Below are 8,074 nucleotides of genomic sequence, written 5' to 3'. Positions count from 1 at the left end.
ATTATTTGTGGGAAATAGGAAAGATTGGGGGAGAAAGTAAATGACATAGCGAAGCAGCATACAGACTGTTTCAGGATATAGGGAAACTAAAAAGGTTCTGCAAGTCAGTGGTGTGAAAATAAGCAGGGGAGTTGCTCTCAAGTCAAAGAGATGTGTGAAACCTAGAACCACTTATCAAGAGTAGCTCTTTTTGGATTCTGTTTAGATCACATTACCTAAAATAGACATTTTGAGGCAGTCTTGGAAATTTGAGTATTGACTAATATTAGTTAATACCTTGGAACTTTAATTTGATATGTGATACGGTGATTTTATGATTATATAAGGCAGGGATAAAATTAAAGATATGTGTGTGTGGTGGGGAGAGTGACATGATATCTGGAATTTACCTGATAAAATAACAAATATAGCAATATTAATGATATCTTGAATAATATTCCTAAATCTTTCAAAGTATATTTCTGGTAGAAAAATGAGGCTTTTCTGACCATTTCATTCTTTTTTTTCCCCCCTTTTCTTATGGGTTACACCATTTCCTTTAGTAAATATGTGTAGTTGTTATGTGTCTTCTCCTGCTGAAATATGAGTTTAATGAGGGTAGGGGGGATTTTTATCTGTTTTGTGCATTGCATCTTCTTCATTACCTACCCCTACCTAGCATATGGCTGGTGCTTCGTATATAGTTGAATGACTGAATGAACGAACGGGAACTAAAGCTCTTGAATACTAGGGACATGGGGTTTGGCCAAAGACAGAACTAAAGAGAACTTTTGAAAGTTAATCTTATGGGACTTAAGAGGGGAAAATGTGGCCTAGTACATTAAAATTTAAGGTGATAAGCCATCTCTTCCGTGTTTGACTGTAAAGCCTTAATGTATCAAATATCCAACATCTTCTCAGCAATAAAAGTTGCTATAAAGTAATTGTTACCTTACTGTGTAACAGCAGTAAAATTGTTACCTTAGAATTAATTTCTGTAGTAAAGTAATTGCTATCTTACTGTAATTGTCTTTCATATAGTCTTTAAAGTTTCCCCTCCGTCAGTCATCGATTTATTATTACGTCTTGAGATGGACTGCTGTCCCTTGGTGTCTGCAGGATTTGTTTCAGACACCAAAGTTCACGATGCTGAGTCCCTCATGTAAATGATGTAATGCAGTCGGCCCTCTGTATCTGTGGGTTCCGCTTCTGTCCATGTGGAGGATTGGCTGTGTTTTATGTAAAGGTTATGTATTTCTTCTCAGGAAAAAAAAATTACTTAAAACTAGTAATTTTATATGGGCAAGATGAATTTTAGAAACTGTTCTTACGGTTTCTTTTTGTGTTAAAAATATATAATCGTACATTTCTCCTTTTTCTAATAACTGATTTTCTCCTTTTTTCTATGTATATGTGTTTCAAACTAGATTTTAATATTTTGTATGAGCATCATAATGATCAGTTATCTACTATGTTTAAAAATTTGTTTTAGTTTTTAACGTTACTATGACACACAGGTGATAATAATTGTACTCAATAATTAAGATGAATAATTCAAGTTGAGTATTAATTAAATAATTATTTAATTAATAATTAATTAAAGTATTAATTAAATAATTCAAGTTGAGTATTAAAAATGACAACAGTGAAAATTCAGAAACTTTTTATATTTGATATTCTAGAATGAGTGTTTTAAAATGACTTGTTTTTAAAATTGATGAAGTCATTTTTATAACCCCAAACTATAAGCTTTGACTGAAGGAAAAATGTGAGCAAGGAGTCTCAACTTTTTTTGGATTCAAAACCACATTGCACTCTTAGAAATTATTTAGGACCCCAAAGAGCTTTGATTTATTTGGGTTATATTTCTCAATATTTATCCTATTGGAAAGTAAAACTGAGAAGTTTTAAAAGTACTGTATTAGCTCTTTAAATTCACTTAAAAATAATTGGTAATTGTTAATTGGCATGTTCATGGAATTAATACATTTTGAGGGAATTATCTATATTTTCTCCAAGCAAAAAAAGTTAATAAGAAAGATGACATTGTTTTACGTTTCTGCAAATACATCTGGCTTAATGAAAGACAGTTGAAGTCTCTTACCTGCTTCTGCATTCAGTCTATTAAAATATTACAAACCATGTAGTCTAAGGAAAACTTCCATCGTGTACTCATGACAGATTGAGAGTGAAGGAAACAAATAACATCTTAGTATTATGAAAATAATTTTGACAGGCCATGTGAGAGTCTCTAAGACCACCCCTAAGTCCATATTCTGAGAACTGCTGGAATAATTTCTCAGTGGGCTACTATACGGGGCAATACAGTCTTTTAAATGAAAGAAAAAATTTTAAAAAATATGATAGGATCAATTGAGTGTTTCTATTCCATATGTTTTACTTTAGGGGAGCTATTGAAGTTAGCTGGTACTTACTTATATATATATCAATATGTTTGGGCATTGAGGAAGTGTGAATGGCACCCCACTCCAGTACTCTTGCCTGGAAAATCCCATGGATGGAAGAGCCTGGAAGGCTGCAGTCCATGGGGTCGCTGAGGGTCGGACACGACTGAGCGACTTCACTTTCACTTTTCACTTTCATGCATTGGAGAAGGAAATTGCATCCCACTCCAGTGTTCTTGCCTGGAGAATCCCAGGGACGAGGGAGCCTGGTAGGCTGCAGTCCATGGGGTCGCTAGGAGTGGGACACGACTGAGCGACTTCACTTTCATGCATCGGAGAAGGAAATGGCAACCCACTCCAGTGTTCTTGCCTGGAGAATCCCAGGGACGAGGGAGCCTGGTGGGCTGCCGTCTGTGGGGTCGCACAGAGTCGGACACGACTGAAGTGACTTAGCAGCAGCAGCAGCAGCCCTGACTTGCAGGGTTGTTTATAGATTTCATGTTATAGCTTACCATGTAGTAGAATGGTCACCTTATTTCTTAGAGAATTAGAAATTAATTCAGTGGTAATAGATGGTTAAAATTTTTAAAACAAGTTTTTGATATTCAGAGTTACTTGCAATTAAGGGGGAAAGCACAATTTTGAAATGCAATCAATTTATTAAAAAGTAGTCATGATGCTCAGTGTCATTAGTGAGCAAATATTAATGTTGTTTCTCTACCTCTTGGTAAATAGAACTATGGCCAAAGATAATTATTAACTTTTTTCCCCATAAATTGTGTTTCTTTTCTGACAGTTTGTAAAGCTTTCTCTTTGTTGGTTTGCCTTTTGCCTCCGTCATTATGCAACCTGAGAATCAATAGTGCATTAAATTAGCTGACCTGGAAAGAAAAATAATAGATAATGAAAATAGCGCTTATTGCTTACGTTCTCTTTTAGTTATAAATAGTGTAAGATCCAGAGGGTATTGATGGGGAATGAGGGAAATGGAGCACTGCACATCAGGTTATTTCACAAGTAGTAATCTATACTTTTGCATCTTTTGTTTCATGGTTTTGTTTAGAAACAACACTGATGCTGAGTAGTTAGTAAAATAACTTACTTTCATTAGCATCATTTGGTGGGGATTTTTATTCATGCTTGTCTGTAATATTAGTCACAATGATTTATTTAAAGTCTTTGTTAATTATAAAGCTAATGAAAAACCTCGGTTTGTTATGGGCATGCTATATATTTGTTGATGATATAAATTGCATGAGGTTTTAACACTCAATACATTGTTCTTACATTAGGATATGTATTAATTTTTTTCATTGCCTCTCTAAGCTTCCCAATCTCACATGTTTGCTAGGAGGAGTGCATTAACAGCAGTAAGAGCTTTTTCCCCAGCGTGTCTGACATGCCTCTGAAAATGCGATAGAGCAGAGCTTTAGCTAGATTTTAGAAGTTCTTTTGTTAAATCATGTAAGAAACTTAAACTGATAGTACTTCACATTTTCCGTGTAACATGCTCTTTCGATGAATAGCTGTGTGGCAGCAGCACGGGAAAAGCAGGGTTCTTGGCAATCCCAGCTCAATTGCATCTGCAGATGAGGATTTAAAATTCTGTGCAGCAGACAGTACCTCCAGCAGGCGAGTAAAAGGTTACTGCATTATTTGCTTGTTTGTTTTCATAGCCTTTATCTACAAAAGGTTTTGTAAAGATGCAGTGTGAAGTGCATGCCCGTTTTTAGACATTCTGGAAATTGATTTAAGTTTACATGAATTTCAAAAGGGCAGTGCAAGGTGAAGAGGCGATACTAGCTCTTTTTAGATTTAAACCAAAGAAGAAATTGAGCATGAGACATATGCAAATAAAGAACCTACAGAAAGTAGGAAGTTTTTTAATGCTTTTTTTTACATTTAAAAAATTTTAAATAATTTTACAATTTTTAAATACATTTTTAATACTAGATTTTTTTTTTTTTAGTTCTTAGACTTCTTCCTCAAAAAGGATGCTGTTAACAAAGACTGATAATTGTGGGTCTATGAATGTTCATGAAGTTACATTTGTTTTGAAGTCTGATTGTTTGGGAAGAAACTATAAAGATTTTTTATTAATGTAACCCTTTCTTGTCCTAGAAATTATAATGTGGATTATAATAACATGGTGTGTATATATGTATATATCTTTATATATTATTGGCAAAAGATCCTAGAGGATGGCTAACATACTTAATAGTGTTTATGTTTTCAGGGTGGTTTGTGTTTTTTGAATCTTTTTAATGAGATGCAGATAAACAGGTGGGAGAAGATTCAGTATCAAAGCAACCAGGTTTTTGGTGGCTTATCATCTATTATCAATACCTGTCTATAAAGTCACACACCCTTTCCTTCCTTCTCATTTTAACTCTCCTAACATTTATGATAGCAGGGGCCTCCTTGGATTCTCTTAGTTGTTCTATCATTATCGACACCACTGTCTTTGATATAGTATTTTATTGCTCCATAATTCTCAAGTTTAAGTGCAGTATTCAGAAGGAATTTTTTTACTTTGCCTATCAACCACATCCTGCCCTCTTCAAGCCATACTCAAAGATTATTATTAGCTACTGTCTAAATTTTGTTAAAAAAATAAATTTTGTTTAAAAAAGTTATTTCTATGTCTTTTTTATTTTAGATTGAATAACAAGATTGAAAACAATCCTATAAATTAATCTACAATATAGAAGTAAAATCAGCTGTTATTCTTACTTTGAGCTTTTGGCAGGCTTCCTGAATCGTAGAGTCAGAAAGGGTCAGCAGTTCTGATTGGTAAGTTAAAGAATCCGTCCAGTAATTTGCTCCCTGTTGTTTCTCAAAGCAATGCAGCAGCAGTTCTTTTCCAGGTATTGAGCGGTTCTTGAACCGAGTGTATGGGGACAAGCAGGGGTGGGGCTCATTCCTGTTGGTTGTTGAGACAGTGGGCATTTACAGAGGGAACAGGTTGGATAGGCTGAGCCGGAGGAGTAGGCAAACAGATCTAAACTGATGGAAGACAGAAAGAGTGGTTAGTATAATTTGGGGGTATTTTATCTTGAGTTTGCTCCTTTATTAAGTACTTGGGCTTTAATATAAAACAGTTTGAAATATTAAAGCACCTTACCTTCTTTCTAAGGAGTAGCCGGAAGACTTCTGTTTTTAATTTTGAGTTCTTCTTGACAATGAGTTTGTGGCTGGTATCTTCTGTAGGGAAGCTATTGTTTTATTCTTTTTTAACAGTGTTTCTTTCAGCCAGAGGGCTGCAGAATGAGGCAGTTAGCCAGTTTTGAGCATACATGGGACATTACTAGTTCTGATTTTTTAAGTTAAATTCTTGTCTGATGAACAAGTCAATGTGTGGCTGTGGCTGCAGCGTTGTTTCTTCCTTAATGAAGAGGTTGAGCCGTTCGACCTGCTGCTCCGATCTGTTCTCTGGTAGCCATACATCAGACCAGTTGCAGAGATTATCCACCGAATGTCCTAGACAACCAAAGGTAACTACACAGATTTATTTCAAATAAAAATATGCAATTAAAATGGATGCCTTATAACTAGGACCAAATAATTAAAAATAAAAGATCAATTAAAGATGTTCTTAGCAGTTTTCTTGACCTTGCAGTAGCTATCCAATATCATTTTGTCATCATCAGATTGTGTAGCAATGGAAATGCACTGCAGTAATTGATTTTGTAATAGGATCAGGTGATTTACTAGCTGCACTGACAACCACTTGCTTGCTCGCTCTGAGCAGTGGAGCACTCTAATGGATGTTGTGATTGCAGCCCGGAGTTGCTGTGAGACTGCTGGCCACTTAAAGCAGCAGCATGTCTTTTTAAAATGAATAGTGAGTTTTTCTTTTTTGTTTCCTTTGCTTTAAGTTTTGGGTGACCTCAGTAAATTTTATACTTAGTTTGAGTGCCCCCATGAAATTTTAGAGATTAGGTGTTATTTCATCCATCAATTCATCAAAAGTAGCCTTGAATATAATGAAATATAATCTCTGCTCCCTACTCCTAGTTGAGCGTCAACATATGTTTCAACATACTTTGTATTGATCAGGAGAACACATCTCAAAATATAACAATTTATGTTAACCTGTGTCATCTAAGTGAAACAGAATATTCTTCATATTTGTAAATTTCATCAGTTTTAAACTCTAGCTATAATTATGATAATGGCATTGTGGTAATTCTTGTACTCCTGCTTTGTTAGAGTTGTCTATTCTTTTCTGGTCTTTTGCTTTCTTAGTGTTCTCATAGATGTAACACCATTTAGAAAATCTGAGTTGGACCAATTCTAAGGAATGTTGATGGAAACATAATAGCTATTTTAAAGTAGTGTTTAAGGATAGAAGTATTTAAAAACCTGTTATCCACAATTATGAATTTTTAGTGATTATAGTTTAATAATCTTTATTTTCATCTTTTATGCATTTTAAACAATTGATTATAAATATAGAAGTATAAGACTAAAGCTTAAAATAGAACTAGTGTTCTGTAAAAGACTTTTAGAAACTGGTGCCTAAGATTTTGACGACTTTAGAATTCTGCTTAGGGCTTTACATGAGGAAAGAAAATTATCTCCCCTCTCTACATTCCTCAATAACTCCTCTACCTGTCTAACTATCTGACATACTAAGTGTTTTGTACAGAACTTGATATATAAAAGTGCTGAATTCTCTTTCCTTCCCTAATTTACATTATTTAACCATGTTTTTGTTCTTGCCATGATAGAGATGCTATTTCTTTCAGCCACATCTAAAACATTTACATTAATTAATCAATGTTAGTAATTTGCTATAGAAGAAATTGAGCATAAAATTGCCATTGTATATTACAGTCAAACCTCCCTGGGAAGGCAGCTTTTCTTTGTAATGTACTTAAATATTTGCCCTTGAAAGATGAAAATATTTCCAGTATCATTCTGTACTTTATCCTAAATCCAGATACTTAAAAGTTTAATTATGGAAGATGGTAATATAATTTAAACACTAGAGTTTATAATCTTTTATTATTCAATGGTAACAAGTTTATTGCCCCCTGCCTCCCAAAAACCTCTATGAACACTGATAACATGAAGATAAGTATGTGAATATCATATGAGATTTCGTCAAAGATATGTTGAAATTTCATGTATATTGAAATGTTGAATGGTGGATTACCAACAAATCAATCATTGATGTAAGTTTCACTGAAGCGGTGTACATTAAAGCTTTTTTTTGCAATGGGGTGAGCAAATAGGAGGAAAGGCAGTGAATACTCAAAGTGTTGACTACTTTTTTAGAAGATTGGTTATAAAAGATAGGAGGTAAGCGTGCTTTGTAATTCAACAGTATTTCATGTAAAATAAATAGGTAATTCAGTTGGTGAAGTTCTAACCCTAGTGGAACTACCTTTTATTAGAGCTCTAGATCAAGCATTAAAAGACTTGGATTTAGTCAGGCTCCTGTCACTGATCTACTCGATGACCTTAATCAATTTATACTCGAACATTTTTAAGGTTCCTTAAGCATGCTTCTAAAATGTCCACTAAAAAGAAATCAATTTCTCATTCCAGTGTGAGGTATTATAATACTTGACCTGGAAGCAAGTTGAAGTTAGGAGGAAGGATGAAATTTCTTAATCAGGTTTTAGGTGATATTGATGTTTTTCATGTTTTTTTGATGGGGGGAGGCATGAGGAGAGGTACTT

At 34.3% G+C, this 8,074-nt stretch overlaps 1 protein-coding gene across 1 annotated transcript in view; it reads left to right on the top strand.

Annotated features, from left to right (window-relative positions):
* Positions 1 to 5,067: 5,067 nt before the first annotated feature.
* FBXW7 (F-box and WD repeat domain containing 7) overlaps positions 5,068 to 8,074 on the top strand; it is a 131,213-nt gene continuing 128,206 nt past the window's right edge. The window contains 1 exon segment of the mRNA XM_070386656.1: positions 5,068 to 5,177. The gene's annotated coding sequence lies outside the window, so the exon portion shown is untranslated.

The sequence above is a fragment of the Bos mutus genome, chromosome 17 (assembly GCF_027580195.1).
Source record: "Bos mutus isolate GX-2022 chromosome 17, NWIPB_WYAK_1.1, whole genome shotgun sequence".
Taxonomy (NCBI): Eukaryota; Metazoa; Chordata; class Mammalia; order Artiodactyla; family Bovidae; genus Bos; species Bos mutus.
This window is presented reverse-complemented; position numbering and strand designations above follow the sequence as displayed.